General features: G+C 36.7%; 1 protein-coding gene across 4 annotated transcripts in view; it reads right to left on the bottom strand.

Annotated features, from left to right (window-relative positions):
• Positions 1–17,317, bottom strand: part of LOC122811806 (calcitonin gene-related peptide type 1 receptor-like) — a 1,193,346-nt gene that overhangs the window by 1,166,876 nt on the left and 9,153 nt on the right. Inside the window, exon 1 of one of the 4 annotated variants that reach the window (XM_044083888.1) lies at positions 11,085–11,358. The exons of 2 other annotated variants lie outside the window; for them this stretch is intronic. The gene's annotated coding sequence lies outside the window, so the exon portion shown is untranslated. Of the gene's footprint in view, positions 1–11,084; positions 11,359–17,317 lie in introns of those variants that run through there. One more of the 4 variants, XM_044083883.1, reaches the window with a different exon arrangement.

Below are 17,317 nucleotides of genomic sequence, written 5' to 3'. Positions count from 1 at the left end.
AAGGGAGTTTTTTGCATCCTGGGATTTTCCTCTTTTCTGCAAAAGTTTCTTCCTTTTGTTGTAAAGTTTGTTTATGGCAGGGGACCACCAGATTGGCTTCCTTTTTGGATGAGAGCATTTTGGTTCTATTTGGGATGGCACGATTCATGCATGAGTGGATGTGGTCGTACAGTGCCGTAGTGTAGGATTCAGCAGTTGAACTTTCAGTTCCGTCTGCATGGGTGTCATGAAGTTTGTCACTTCTGACTTGAGTAGCATGAAGTTGGCTTTAGAGAAGTTTTTATGGTGGTTTCTTTACTGGGGGTGGGGTGGGATGTGGATGTTAAGGGTGATTAGCTTATGGTCAGACCTGACTAACGAGGGGTGACCATAGGTATGGAGCATTGATTTCCCATGTTGGTAATGACCAGGTCTAGGATATTGGAGCCCCTGGTGGGACTATGGATTAGTTGATCCAGGGCGTTGGAATTTATGAATTCCAAGAACCGCTATGCAAAGGTGTTGGGACATGAGTAGTTTTCCCAGTTAATGGCAGGGTAGTTAAAATCACCCAGTATTAGGGTGTTTGGTTCTATCTTAATATTTTCCAGTATGTTTAGAAAGGTGTAGTGAGAATCTTGGGGTATGGTGGGGGATCTGTAGCAAGCTACAATTTGGATTGCAGTCTTACCTAGTGTTAGTTGCACTTGGAGAATTTCAGACACATTGTGTTGGCCAACTAGCCTGGTGGTGTGAATATCCTTGGTGAATATTGACACTCCTCCACCTTTAGTGTTTCGGTCCTGGTTTGGTGGCCGAAAAGTGTGGTAAGAGTTGTAGCTTGGTATTGCAGGGGTGCTCTCTGGAGCCTTGAACCAGGTCTCAGTTACTGCACAGATATCGATGTTCTCCATTTTTAAGAGTGCCTCGAGAGAGTGCATTTTGAGGTTTAGACTTCTAGCATTGAGTAGCATTACCTTCAGATTTTGCATGCTTGTACCTGTTATGGTGGTGGTTTTGTCCTTTGAAGTTTGCCTAAAAAAGGCACTATAGGGGTGGCAAGAACCTTAGCCAGTAACCTGAATCCCAAGGGCGACAGGTGCAGACCATCTCTGGCAAAGCATCGTGGTCTGTCAATCATGTCATCCCAGGCAGACAGATACTGGATCCCCTTTGAATGACACCATAAGCTTAGCCAATTATTGAAGTCAATCATTTTATCCTTATATTGTGGTATCATTCTGGGCGAAGGCAGGATGCTACTCAGGGCTAGGGTCATACCTGCCTGGGCCACATGATCCGAGAGCTCTTCCATGTCTCTTTTCATGTAGTCCAGGGAGGTACGTTTCAAGTCATTCACTCCAACATGGACAATGACAGAGTCATATTTGTACTTGTTGTGGAGTGACTTGAGTGCATGCGTTATGTGGCGGATCCTGGCACCCGACAGGCAGCTGACTGTAACTTTCTCCTTATTCAGCCTGGTGAGAGGGACATCAGTGTGCCGGACTATAGAGTCACCTATGACTAAAGTGTTAGGTACATTGTCTTGCCTTAGGGGCTGTTGCTGGGTGGCACACTGGTGTTGTGAACTATGTGACACATTGGTTGTGATTGGTGTTTGTTTGCGTTTCAGCTTCAGAGGTCTTTGTTGCTTGGGCAGGTTACAGTTAAGGGCCTCTGCATATGTGGACTTAGTGTTGCTATATGTGGGTGTTGGTGGTGCGGGTTTAGAAGGGCTATGTGTTGCTTGAGGTGTAGTGTGGGTGTTAACCTTCTCCTCTTGACTGTTTAGCACAATCTTGGGTGGAGAGAGCTTTGCTTCCATTTTGGCTATATAAGTGCATCTCTCACAGGTTGTAGTGTTGGGTGGTAGGAGGAGAGGGTTGTCTGTGTACATGAGGCAATTGCTGCATTGCCCCAGTATGCCCAGATTCACCAGGTGGACAGGAGAAATCACTGGAAGCTGACCCTTGGACATGCCTGGTTTGGGGCTTTTTTTTGTTCTTTGTAAAGTATAGGAGCTGTTTCCTTAGCAAGGTACTTTGCAATTATAGGCTGTTTAGTGCCTACTATTAATTTCTCCTTGTTAACAAGGAGAGTGCAGTGTTTGTATGAGTTTAAGGCTTCCTAGTGCTTTTCAGCAGGTATTAGAGAAAGTGCTAGTCACAGGGATGCTTAAAGGTAAGATTGAAAAGAATGCACTCTGCAGTGTGCACTAGAGAAGTTAGATGTGAAAGTAGGTAACTTGAGTTTTACCTGTTTAAAAAGTTAAGGTTTAGTGGAGAGTTACTATTTTTAAAACAGCAAGATGGACTGAAAGGGGTGGTCACTTTTGTATTTTGGTACTATGAAATACTGTAGGATGGCCAATAAATTTAAATAATTGAAGGGGTGGGATTTCAAAAGTGATGGTTTTGTGATTACTCACATAAGCCAGTGAAAGTTGAGAGAAATGAGATATATGGTCAGATTAACATAAGAGGCGGGCAACTAGAAAGACAGTGGTATTTAACAAGACAACTTAAATGGGGGAGGGAGGGAAAAATTCTGCCTGACTCAGAACAGAGAGAGCTGTGGTCTCTTTTGAAGTTTTAATATGCTGTTAAAACAGAATGCAAGCAAAACACAAGGTAAAGAAAACAAACTACAGTATTCAAAATATAGAAAGGCAATACAGAAATACAAAAAATAACAGCAAACTAACCTTTCCTTCACAGCAAAGTGTAGCAGAGTCTGGATGAGCCTTTCTGGTAAATCTCCAGTTCAGAGCCTTGCCCTTTGGTATCATCACAGCCCCCCCCCCAAGGTGTTCACAAGTGTATGGTAGTGGTTGCGGCTTACCTCATACTGGAAGGGTTCTGGGTGTTCCCATATCTAGATGACTGGCTCATTTCTGTCCCTACCAGGAATTTATTCATCTGTGCCAGAAACTCATCTTTGCTTATGGATGGGCATCACAGTGAAATGAGACAAGTCCAAATTTCTCCCTGTTCAAGTAATATAGTTCATAGGCACTCACTTAGACACGACTTGTCAGACAGTGAGACTACCTAAGAGCAGACTGCTAACTCTTCACAGCTATGTATTGGAGGCTCTCTCCTGCCAGAAGCCACCAGTGAGAATGGTTCTTTGACTGTTAGGTTCCATGGCTGCATTTATTACCTTGGGCTCCTCTTTTGAGGTACGACATGAGGGTACTTCAGTGGACTCTGGTGGTGTAGTGGTCCATCAAACATCAACCAGTGAGTTTCTAGGTATACCTAACAAACATATTGAGAATGCACATCCATTGGGGGCTTGAATCCCTTATGGTACCACAGAGTCGCCCATTTGTATTTCCATTACCCAAAGCCACAGTGACTCCAGATGCTTCCCAGCTGGGGTGGAGGGGACACTACATGGGAAATACAGTCTTTGAGGCCAGTCTACCAATCAACATTCTAGAGATAAGGGCATTACTTGTAGCACTGCAGGCCTTACAAGAGTCCTTTCCTCAAAGAGGGATATTTATCCAGTTGGACAACACATTGGTAGTATGGTACATCAACAAATAGGGAAAAACCTGTTCATACCCATTATGTTGAGTAGAGATGGAGGTTTGGCAATGGGCAATATCTTACAGCCACTTTCTAACAGCAATGCCTATTCCACAGAAATCCAGTGTTCTAGTGGACAGGCTAAGCAGGTCTATCCTCTTGTCTCATGAGTGGTCCTTCAGTCATCAGGTGGCAGAGCAGAATTTCTGTCACTGGGTCTGTCCATGCTGCAATCTCTTTGCTTCACCTCACAGTATCAAGTAGAGCAGGTACTTTGCCCTAATCCCCCCCAGAGGGTTAGTCACCCAGGGTCACTCTGAAACACTTTTGGCTCACTGGTCTCCTATATGCCTTTTCTCTGACACTGCTCATTCCAAAGTTTCTACAGAAAGCATCAGAGCAGAAGGTCATGGTAATCCTCATTGCCCACTTCTGGCCTCAACAAGTATGGCTCTCCTACATCTGGCTTCATCTGATATACTCCCTTTGATCACCTTTCTCACCCATTCAGAATGTTCCATCTGGAAAGTCAAACCATCAAATTAACTGCTTGGTTTCTCCACTTCCAATAATGGGTAGTTAATCTAGGCTTTCTTCCCAAGTAGTCCAGATTCTCACATCCTCTCAGAGGCCATCTATCAGGAAGATATATAAAATGTTTTCTATTTAAACCCGTCAGAGGAATTTAGATCCTTTATCGGCTCCCCTTCTGGCTGTGTTAGATTTTCTGGCTTCTCTTTTTCATAATGGGGCCAGCTGTTCTGCTATTAAATTCCAGGTAGCTGCAATTTCAGGTTTCCACATTGGAGAAAATCAATCCCCTATCACACCTCTCTCAAATTATCTAAAGCTTTCTTAAGGGGAACTTTCCTTCTTGGAGCCCCCTGAGAGATTATACTCCCCCCGGGACATTATTATTATATTTCAAGCACTAACAAGACCCCTCCTTCGAACTTGCAGCTAAGGCGGATCTCAAGTTTCTAATGTGGAAAATATTTTTGGTAGTAATTATTTCTGCCAGGAGGATATCAAAACTTCAAGCTCTTTCTTGCAATTACCCAAACCTTATTTTCACAAGTATAGGGTTTCCTTGAAAACTAGAACTTCTTTTATAACAAAGGTAGCTACTGAGAATTCTTTAAATCAAACCATCAATCTATCAGTTTTCTTTTTCTTTTTTTTTTCAGTAAAGGAGAATACATACTGCAGCTGCTAGATGTCCATCATTAGCTATGTTTTTACATTCACTGTAGTAAAGACATTTGGAAGTCTGATCAACTCTTTGTGTCTTTCTCAGCAACTAAAATGAGTCAGGGAGACTCTAAAGTCACTTTATCAAGGTTGTAAACTGGATGTGCTTCACATGTTTAGAAAGAAAAGGGCCTGGCTTTATCCAAGCCCATGAAAACTCACTTAACTAGATCTGCGGCCATCTCAACTACTTTCTTTTCAAGGGCCTTAGTTGATGACATGGCTTCTACTTGGTCCAGTGTTCATGCCTTCATTTCCCATTATAAACTGGAGTTGTTCTCTAGAGGCAAAGCAGCTTTATGTTCAGCTATCCTCCAGAATATCCTTTGATGAGACTACCCAAGGGTTTCATAAGCTGAGGACTATGTCCCATCAGTTGAGGAACTGACGGTATATCAACAAACAGTGAAGAAAGGAAGACACATCAGATACGAAAGTTATGTACTTAGCATAATGATAGATCGGTGTTGTCTGCTTCTTTCTTTCATCAGGTCCCTTCCCTCCTTTCTCCCTTCCTTGTTACTAAACTCATTACTTCTTTTGCTTCTGGTATGACTGAACTGGCCAGTGCCTATTGCTATCCCTGTGCACTTTCATCTCCAGCCCTGTCTATGAGTTAAGTTTCCCTTTTGGTTACATTCTAGGGTGTGAGAATGAAGTTCTTTTTCTTTCTTGAGATTTGGATGTAAAGTCTTTTTCAAATATTTTTTTTATTTTCTAAATAATATAATGTTTAACAATACAATCATCAATAAACAAGTATTATAAACCTTTATATACACTATGTACAATTGACCTGAACCAAGGAGGAAAAAAAAAAATTAATAAAATATATGAAATTAGTAACAAAAATGTATAATATTCAATTAATAAAGTATAAAGTTACACATTAATTATTTAGGGTTCATTTTTAATGTCTCAATAAGAATTAAAATGTTTTCCCAAGGATTGTTTCTCCATGTTTTAGGTGAAGTTCTCGATTCCTACACCTTGATTTCTTTTTTTTTTTCAATAATAAATCTTTATTATTTTTCCAATTGTTAATACAATACTACAATATATATACATTATATACATGAATGCTTCCAACAGTTAAATGAGATCATTATACATTGAAATAAAATTCTAAAAACGAGTATTAAAAGATCTAGTATCACTATACAGGCTTATCAATACTGACTTCCAAATTAAGTATGTACTTCCAGGGGATAACTGGATTTAGAACATTAAGCCAACACAATATTAAAGATTTGCTCCCATATTTTCGGATTATTTATATTTTTCTTATGATCTTTGATTAATAATTTATGTGCTAGAATATGTTTTATCGCTACACTTTTAAAATTTTCCCATGAAGTCTGAGATGGATTCAGCCAATTTGTAGCTATATAAAGCTTCATTAACAAGAAGATATTTATAAGTGTGATCATTTGGGATCTGTCCAAGTTGTTCAGAGGGATATGAAGAATCATAAACTCCCAGGAAAGTGTGGAATGTTGATAACCCATTTTTTGTAATTGAATTTTTAAAGAGTTCCAAAGTTTAAATATACATTTACAGCTCTAAAACATGTGTAAAAGGTCAGCCGTTTGATCAACACAATATGGACATTTAGGTGAATTTTTGGAGTTGAATTTATGCAGACTGAGACGAGTGTAATAAGCATTGTTAAATATCATCAGCTGAGTAAATAATAACTTTTGAAGAGATACTGATTTTAAGGTTAGGTTAATTGCTTTTAATATTTTATTATCATCAAGCAGTAATATTTTATCCTTCCAGTATTTTGATAAGAGTATTTGGTTTTTATATTTCATGTCTTTTACCAGATTATATGAAGACGATATATATTTAGAGTCCTGCATAAGAGTTTTCCATAGATTTGAACAATTAGTTAAATCTTCTTCCTTAATTTTGAAATGATTAAAATAACTTATGGAAAGATCCTTTAATTGTCTCATTATAATTAAATAAGAGTTAACATGTCATGTATTGAGATACCAAGATAAGGATATAGATCAAGTACGGTTAAATCAACTATAAGTGGAAATTTTTTAAGATCTATCAATTGATTACCGATTTTCAAATTCAGATTCTTGTGAAAGGGTTGGAAAGTTATCATATATTGCAAGAGATTTAATGATTTAAACAGGTTTTGTAACGATATTATATATAATCTAATATGCTCCATCAAAGCATATAATTTAAAGGTATCTTTATTTAAAAAGGGTAATGCCTTAGAGTTAATACCCAACCTACCAGCATGTTATAATTCAGAATCAACCACTTAGGTGACCATTTACTACTGGATATGTCAAAATTAACCACTCTTAAAATTCTATTAGAGTTTATTATTAAATAATATAATTCAAAATTAGGTAAGTCTAAACCTCCCTTATTTTTTAGAGTCATCAATTTGTCATAAGATATTCTAGTTTTTCTAGGCTCCCATACAAATCTAGCTAATTCCGTATAAATTTGTTTAAAGATTTTCTTAGAAACTGAGACTTGAGTAGCTCGAAAAATATATAATATTCTGGGGAGTACATTCATTTTAATGATTGAAACCTTTGCCATTGTTGGTAATTTCAGATTATTCCATCTTTTTAAATCAGACAATATATCATCCCAAATCAGCTTAACATTATTCACATAGAAATCTCTATTATCTGTGGAAAAAAACAATACCCAAATATTTTATTTTTTCTTCGGATTTTAACTGACCTACCAATGGTAAAAGCAAAAAGGGTTTAGGTGTTTTTAAAGGAAATAAATTGTTTTTTTTTTAATTTATTTTGTAATTAGATATTTCTGCAAATTCTTCCACTGCTTTTAGTATTTTCTTGGTATCTGAAACAGGCGTCGTACAGTAAATATTAAGGTCATCAGCAAAAGCTGCCATGGACATTTTAATACCATATATTATTGGGGCATTATGATATGTATTTTGCTTAATATGTAAAAATAATGGTTCTAAGTATAAATTGAATAATATAGGAGATAACGGACAGCATTGACGTGTTCCATTCTTAATTTGTATTCTTTTAGAAAAGTTTTTATTAATGTATAAAGTTGTATAAGGATTATTATATAGTTTTTTTAATGTTAAAATAAAGTCTTGGGGTATATTGAAGTATGGTAAAATATCAAACAAAAATTTTAAATTAACTCTATCAAAAGCCTTCACCTTGATTTCTAATGTCGCTGTTTCTTCCATCAATCTCAAGAATTCTTCCAGAGTAGGTTCTTGTGAAGACTTCCACTTTCTAGTTATACATTTCCTTGCCACAGCTAGTATGGACCAAAGTAGGTAGTGGCCAATGTTGGATCTGAGGTCAGATCTGAAGGCCAATCTTATGAGGAAGGATGGCAGCAGAAAACACAGATCTATTGTTATGGTAAGCACATCTTTCATTTCTATAATGGGGGGGGGGCTGTCATGTAGCATAGTGGTGTCTCTTCCTTTTAAATGTGCTATCTCAGAAAGTATATGTAGCATAGTGGTGTATGGCCACCTTAAGGACACTAACCCAGAAAAAGGCAGGAAGGCTAGAGTTAATGAGAAACAGCTGCACATAGGGTTATTTAAAGCCCAGTGTCTTGGTGTTAAGATGATTTACGACCTTTGTTCCTTGAGAAGGTCCTGGGAGGACTCCATATGGGACTGTGTATATTTGAGTGAAGAAGGGAATCTGGAGGGTATCCCCTGTGAGGAAAGGGAGCTGAACCCCTTAAAGAAGAAGCCAGCTGGATTTATCTTTGTGTGGAAAGAGAAGATATTTTGAAAACTGCAAGGAGAGCTGTTTACATGTTATGAAGCCTCTATAAGTACTGTTCATTTAGTTTGCCAGGCTAGGTACTATGCAAAAACCCTGTCTATAACAGAATACTGTATCTGAATGTAAAGAAATTCTGCTTTTGAGTTAAACTGTGGAAAGCCTGGAGAGGGGGAACATGAATTTATTTTGACTGCAGACTGAACTGTTGGTATGAGCTGTATTCCCCTTTTTCTGAACTTTATTTATTGTAAATAAACATGAGATTCAAGCTGCAAAGCTGGCTCCAGTGACTATTTTGTTTATTATAAACAAAACAATATACTGTAGTTAACATATCTATATTTATAACTATGCCTATGTCTATACAGATATGTATACATATACACATACATATACATATATGTGTGTGTGTGTGTGTCTGTATACATTGGGGAGGGGAAGTGGTGGTGTCAGCACTAGCTGTGCTTCCACTGTAATGTAATAGACTAACTCTTAGAATGTTACATCTGTGGTTAGGTTGATCTGTGCTGCATTTTCATTTCACAGCTTTGGTATTCAGTATAGCTATTTCTCTTTTATTTATGCATTATAGGTCATTGTCATTCATACAGCTGCCATCTTGGTGTGAAGTAACATTGTCTATGAAGCACAGGGGACAGTTTTGACTGAATTCCATCTAGCCTAATTTTATGCATTTTACAGAACTCACCTTTTACATATAGTTGCATATGATTCTGAATTCTGCACATTAACTAAACAAATCCAAAATACATACACATTTAGGAATATATATATATTTTTTTCGTGTGTGTGTGTGTGTGTGTGTGTGTGTGTGTGTGTGTGTGTGTGTGTGTGTGTGTGTGTGGTATACATCAGGATAATCACAGACCATTTTGTAGAGTTCTAATTCTTTCAGTCCATTTTGTGGAGTTCATACCAACAAGATCGTAAAGCTGAAGAGTAGCAGAGACATGCATTTTGACCCCCCCCCCCTCATTTGCAAGACCCATGGAAAAGCTCATTTCAGAGTTTTAATAATATGGGTTCAATGTGTTTCTTTCAGTGAATAGGAAGTAAAAATATCAAGTCAGGGTTACAGGAATCAAGATCCTGAAGGCCAATTGGTCATAAACTTGACACTCATACTGAACCTATGAGTATATAACACTATAAATTAGCTAGAATGTGTCCAGTCGGTTAGCTGATTCACAGTGCTGCTATAAGGAAGACAAATTTCTAGTGCATCATTATATATTGGCTAATGATAATCAAAGTTCTGTGCTGTCTGTTTCTAATTTGCTTCAAGAAGAAGCAAGAAGCATAAAACTTAAAAATGTTATAATCTGAGGTGTATGTTCACATCCATAATGCACTTACAAAACAAAATGCCATAATTTGGAAATAGTATTGGGGAAGTGGTTAGAGATCTGGAGTGATGTTGGAGTGGCACATAACCTAAAAGTATGCTGCTCACATCAGAAAGTGTTAAGAGGGCAGGGCAGATTATGAAACAAAGAAAAGTGTACAATCAGAAGAGAAGAGGAAGTTATTTTCTCTCAGTAGAGACAGTTGGTGAGACTGGAGAACCTTGTCGATAATACTGGATCCATATTTACAAAACTAACTTTAGTAGACACAGGTTAGAAGCAAGTTCAGGGAAGGACAGCAGAAATTATGCACTGTCCACCACAGAAGCTATAGAAAGAAATGATGAAGGCACCTTAAAAAGAATAAACAAAGTCCAAGTATATGGTACCATTTAGAAGCAGACATCTATAGAATCTGAATATAAAGCCTGAACAACTGGGATGACAAAATAGCAAACACTTTTACTGAACAAGAATACACAGTACAGTATGTTGTTGAGGTCCAGGAGTAAAAATGGTGTGGGAATTTACAACTTCATAGGTAGCACATGAAATGCATCTGAGTACATCCTCATATCCTGATGCACTGAGAGCTAAGCTAGGTAATGAATGATAGTAAAGGCAATGGGGTGGCCAGAGAAGTTAGGAGACACAGTATAGCATTGCTCTTTCTATTACTTACAACGGCTGTTTAAGAGTTTTGATCTTAGATTCCTAGAGAAAAAAGAACAACTACTTGAGGCAGTCCCACTTAATTTTCTTGAGAAGAAAGTTAGGTTGGACTTGCTGCAGACTATTTACATGCATATAGCAAACCAGTCTATCTCTTATAATGCAATTCTGAGAACTCTGTGATTTGGACACTGATTATCACTTGCTGCTTAGGTACCCCTGCCATGGTTTCATACACAGCCTTGTTCTCTGACTCCTAACCATCCTTTTCCAGATTCTTGAATGAACATGGATCACTTATTGTACTTAAGTTATTCAGAATGAATACGTGTTTGGTCACACTGCAGATGCATTAGAACACATTCAGGTTCAGCATAGAGCTTTCTGTGTGCCAAATCATTGTTCTGCTTGCTGTCATCAACAAGTATTTAAACTTCTTTCTAAAACAACACCAGGATTTATTTTAAACAAAGAAAGGAAATATTAAACTGACTTACGGATGCAGTGGCAATCTGTCCCAGAAACTCACTGGCTGTTCAAGTTTAAAGATTCATTTATTCTTAGTACTTTCGTGTTCTGTCATGTTTTTTATTTTCCCTCCGTACCCTTTCTTTCCGTCCGTCTGGCTGGCTGTCTTGCTCACTTCTGTTTTGTGCGTTTACATAATTATTCATCAGTTCTTATTTATGTTTCTGTGTCTGTGTATGCTGCATCCTTTATTTGGTTTGGCTTCTGTCCAGACGATTTTGCAATGTGCCTTGCTTTTACTCAAGCAGCTATACAACTATGCAGAGCTCTTACTGTCTCACAGTATAACATGACCTAATTCTAGTTCCAGAGAGAGAGGGAGTTGGCCCTTGAAATGTTTTCTTTTCCCAGGTGTCAGAACAGCTTTATGAACAAAATGAATGCTCATTAGATTACAATGGCCTTGGATTTTTTTCTTTCTTTCTTAGTGGTTTTGGAGGAATTAACATAACTGTCACAAATGTGCACCAGTGTCAGCTGGAAACTGTTTACATCTTATTATTAAAGCAAAAAAAAAAAGAGGCAGCAAAATACACAGAAACATAAATATGCTTGCTTGCCATTCAGTAGACTATTTAGATGACTGGAACCTAGGACAGACTTTTTGAAACATTACTATGCTGAAAGGGCAGTAAGTTTCTGAGGTTAACTGCCTTATTGGGATTGGGAGGAAGTCAGTTTATTAAACCACCTATGGACAATGCATCTGAAGTGCTTTTCTTCATTTCTTATATTTCAAGTAAATCATGCTATCTCTCACCAGAAGACTGCACAGCTTGCACAACTGTGGCAAATAGATCTTATGGTGAGATGATCAACATCTGACCTGAGCATTGTCAAAATAATGAAGCAAGGCAAGCTATTAGGAAGGAATATTAAATGCAGCAAGGGATACTGCAAATAGCAAACCAGTCAGCGCAATCCCAACAGTAAATATGGATAGTACAGAAATGCAGAGTTAAAAATTTATGATCAAGGAGTTAATGGTATGTGGAGAATATATCTACAGAAAATGTTCAAGGCAAGAATCATTAGAAATTCTAACAGTTATATATAATGTGTATGTGAGCACATACATGTGCACATGCACGCACACACACACACACACACACACACACACACACACACACACACACACACACACACACACACACAGTGGCATAGTTAGAGTTTGTGCCACCCTGGGGCTGTATTTGATTTTGCTGCCCCTCCCCCTCACAAAATCATGGCCAAATGGCCCATCACCCCATACACAGCCCCCCCCACAGCCATTCCAGTGTCCCAGTACTTGTCTATCTCTTCCCATTTACCATAAACACTGTAATGTGCATATTATTTTATGCTTTACTTCTACAATGATTATTTGGATTTAATTTAAAACTTTTATTTTAAATTTTATAGCACAAACACTGATAGACATCTGCTAAACAAAGCAATATAGTTTCACAATGAAAACAGACTTAGCATTAAAACTTCCCTGCCCTTGAGACTCGCATTCATTGAAACAGCATTGAAACCCACATTTAAAGGAAATGCATCTGGCCAGTGGCAGATCAAGTTCACCTTTGGGCTGTTTTCTTATCATAGGCCCCTTGCACACATATTTAGGATCATGCAAACATGCATGTGTTCTTTGACTCACTTTTCTGATTGTATTAAGTCCAAAACAAAAAAATAAATGTGGTTGGTGCTGTAAAACAACACTAAGAACCAAATCTAGCACCAAGATGAAGACACTGGTCCCTAGAACGTAGTTTAATATTCTTTAATTAGAACAATCCACAACACATAACGTTTAGCGTTCAATACACATTGACTTCATCAGAACAATCAGAATTATTCACACTCTGTTTAAATAGTATCCAGCCAAACCTGATAGGACACATAATATGTCAATCAATACCAATTAAATTCCTAAGAATTAGTAACAAGAAAAGTATTGCAAAATATTGTTACATGAAAAAACAAAGTTTTTGTTTTAAAAAAACTTAAAATATGTGTATATGTGTATATATATATATATATATATATATATATATATATATATATATACACACACGCACACACATATTATATATATATATATATATATATATATATATATATATATATATATATATATGTATATATAAACATGAATTAAAAGTGTAACAAGTTTTTACCATTCATCCAATAAATTATCTAAATTGTAATATTAAAATGTAAAAATATCTTTATATTAAAAGGGTGGTTAAACCTTAGCTGCCTTTTCTTTCAATACAGGTGTGATTGAAACAAACTCATTGAGTCCTGGATGTGTATTAGCTGCCAACCGTAGTTGACACATCATTTCTTTTTTGTTTAGTATATTTTTCCAATCACACCACCTTAAATTAATCTGTACCTCGTCTACAATGCCAAATTTAAAACCATAAAAATTATCACATGCCTTGCTGTGTCTATGGAGGGCGTTGGTTTCTTTTTTAATTTTTATATCATATGAGTGTTCATATATCCTGAATTTCAATGCCCTTTCAGTTTTACCTATATAAAAAGCAGTACAGGTATTACACTTAGCAAGGTAAACTATTCTTTTTGTACCATAATTACCCTTTTTAAAAAAGAATTTGCTGCTCGCATAGTTAGATAAAATAACAGATGGTACTTGTAAAATAAATTTACATTGATTGCACCTACCACAAGCTTTAGTTCCCACTTCTCCTTTGTCTTCTATACTTAACTGGTTGCCCTCCAGTATACTTTTCAAATTTTTCCCGACTTTAGTCGAAAAAGTAGGTCTGTCCCCAACCATTTTGTAAATGTCATTATTAGCCTTGAAAATGTTCCAATTCTTATATAAAATATTTTAATACCTTTGTAACAAGGACTGAATTATATAACACATGCCTGGGTATAGTTGCATAAATTAGTCTGAACATTAGTGTCCATAACATTTCTACTAATTTCCTACCTAGTAAATGTTTATATTTAACACCCCATCCATCTGAAACTTCTTTTAGGGTGTTCACAACTAACTCAACCGGATAACCTCATTCCAGAAACATAGATTTCAAAATACAAAATTTGTGTTTCATGTCCTCCTGATGTGAAGTCATCCTTGCTATTCTAATGGCCTGTCCTTTAACAATTCCCTTTTTCTGAAAAAACGGATGATAACTATCATAGTGTAAACAGGAATTGCAAAAAGTATGTTTCTGAAAAACCCTGGACCTGAAACAGTTAAAGTCCTTAATAATAATTGTGTCCAAGTAACTAATTTCCACAGAGTCAAAGTGATAAGTAAACTTAAAAAAATTGGTACTATTGTTCAAATATTCTATAAACCTGGGCATATTTTCTATTTCATCCTTCCACAGGATAAAAATATCATCCAGGTATCTATTGTAAGAAAGAATGTTCTTGTAAAAATTACATTTTAAGACATGTTCTAATTCCCAGCCCAACATAACCAGATTAGCATATACAGGGGCACAGGCTGCGCCCATAGCTACTCCTGTTATTTGTTAATAATATTCTCCCTCAAAGTATATATAATTATGTTCTAAAATAAGTGCCATGATCTCACAAACCAACTTGATTCTATCCTGGTTAAGAGTAGAACAAGAATAAAGAACTTCTTCAAAGTATTTTAAACCTTCATCATTAGGTATACTAGGAAACAAGTCTTGAATATCAATGGTAAGGAAAACTAAATTGTGGGACCATAACTCAGGGGTGATTTTAGCTAAAAAATCCCAAGAATCTTTCACTAGATGAGGGATACTATCCACCACATGTTTGACCATCCTATCTACGAACACTGCTAGGTTGTGTGTTTTAGACCCATTGCCTTCCACTATGGGTTTAAAAGGTGGATGGTTAACATTTTTATGCACTTTGGGAATACCAAAGATGGCAGGTACTCTGGGATATTTGATGGTCAAAAAGTTGTGTGTGTCCAAATCTATTCTGTTTTCCAACACATATTCTTATAAAAAAATATCTATCCTTCAATAAGAAATGTGTATTTGATTTATGGACACCTGTAAATATTTGTCCTCACAAAAAAGTATAGATTGCATAGCATTAGTGTAATCTTCGGAGTTGTATACTACAATTCCCCCTCCTTTAATGGGGGTCATAATACGTATCTTTTTGTCACCCCTTAATTCCTTTAACAAATTTTTCTCTTTCAAATTTAAATTGTTGTGTAACTTCTTATTATTAGCCCACAACTGATAAATGTCTTCTTTGAAAACTCTTTCAAAGCTAGCAACCAAATGGTGTAATGGGGGATTATAGACACTGTTTTTCTTCAAAAATGATAGGTTAAAAAAATCTTTAGGTTTATTATCACAGTTGGAAAACAATACTTATTAATATTTAGTTTCCTAGTATACATATGTATATCAACAAGAACATCTGCTATATCGGGTATTTTGCTAGGAACAAATTTAAAACCTTTTAAGAACAAGGAAAAAAAAATCTTCACTAATAATTTGATCACTGTAATTATATGTATTGAATCTTTTGAAACTATGAACAGTATTATGGGAGATACTAGTTATTACCTCAGTCTGCCTCTCATTGGATTGGCTTGTACTTGATATGCTCCCATCCCTTGATGATGTGTATGTTGTTCTTTCATATTTCTGCTTGCTATTCTCTCCGAGCATCTTACAAAGTGAAAATCTACTGGGTCATTTAACTCTTCATCAATGAAAGGTTCGGGGTCAATTCACCTCCTTCCCTCAACCTTTGCTGACTCTTGTACATTCACTCTCGAATAATTTCCTTTATCTACAAAGAGTCTATTGGTAGGATATGCATTGTGATGTTTATACTGATTGACATCCCTTTCTGATTTCCTTTTCTTTTTTTGAAAAATTCCATTACACTTTTTCTCCACCCTAGTGATAATTTCTTTAAACAATCCCTCATATTAACAAAACAACAAATCAGTAATAATACATTTATGCAAATGAATAACCTACTCCTGTATTCTACCTTTCATTTGTTCATAGGTTCATAGGTAGGTACTAGGCTATCGGCCCTGGGGCCTATACAAGCCCAGCCAAAAAGGTACCCTGGCTTTTGCCACCCAAGAAATTTATTTTCCTGTGCCACTGTTGAGCAGAGCCACAGAGGTGATCCCCAGGGTGAATTTCCTATTCCTCATCCAATCATCAAGATTTTTCTTGAAGAGTGCTAATGAGGAGCTTTGTTTAATATAAATAGGTAGTTTATTCCAGAGTATGGGAAGTCTCTGGGACAGGAATCTATCCCTCCGGCATGTTCTGTTTATTGTGGTGACAAGGGTTAGGTCCCTAGAGCGTGTAGCTCAGAGGGATTGGGATTTCTTTAAGTGGAGCATGTCCAACAGCTCTGGGTTTGACATAGCTTTGTATGTTAGGCAGAGATCACCTATGAGTAGGCAATATACGACAGAGTAAAGCTGGAGTTTTTTGAGACGGTCTGCGTAGGGCATCTGTTTGAGGCCGGTAATCCTCTTTGTGAGGTATTTCTGCGGCCTTTCCAGTTGTTGTAGATGTCTTGTGAGGTACATATCCAAATAAAAAATATTTTTCTCTAATAGCTCAAAACCCCACTTGTCAAACATACTAGTGAAATCTTCAATCATGTTGTCATAAAATAAACCAAAAGAGCACTTATGCGTAAGCCCTGTGGAATAACTTTCAAACAAATACATAGTTTTAAATACACAATATCCATATCTACAGTTTTCAATTTGAACAGTTTATTTTCAAAAGAATATATAGCATCTTTTAAACTATCGTATGGAAAAGTTTAATCTTTTTTGTTACGAAATATAGCGTTTGAATGAACGCCAACTTTGTCCTTAAAATTATATTCCCATTGCAATAAATGGTCAAAATCAGTTTGTAGTGTTTGAATATGATTTGGTGAACTAGTTAGTCTGTTGTTGCCATCACCTTGTTTACTGGTACTAGATTTACGTGTGGCAATAGGAATGTGTTTTCCCCTTAAGCCATCATTAATAATAGTTTTCTGACATGATAATTTATCAACAGTACCTGTAATGGTTGTAGAAGGGTTCTGTGCTTTGTCTATGTCCTCGATACAAATAGTCTGTACTTCGTCGCCAAAATAAATGGCTCCATTCTTTTTGTGTCCAACTCCTGAGCTGTTAGAAACATTAACTCTCTCCCTTGCAATTCTCCAAGCCTCCTGAGATCCAGCG

Source organism: Protopterus annectens, chromosome 9.part0, assembly GCF_019279795.1.
Source record: "Protopterus annectens isolate FY-2018-M chromosome 9.part0, PAN1.0, whole genome shotgun sequence".
Classification (NCBI taxonomy): domain Eukaryota; kingdom Metazoa; phylum Chordata; order Ceratodontiformes; family Protopteridae; genus Protopterus; species Protopterus annectens.
The sequence above is the reverse complement of the archived record's forward strand: the minus strand, read 5'-3'. Positions and strand labels throughout refer to the sequence as shown.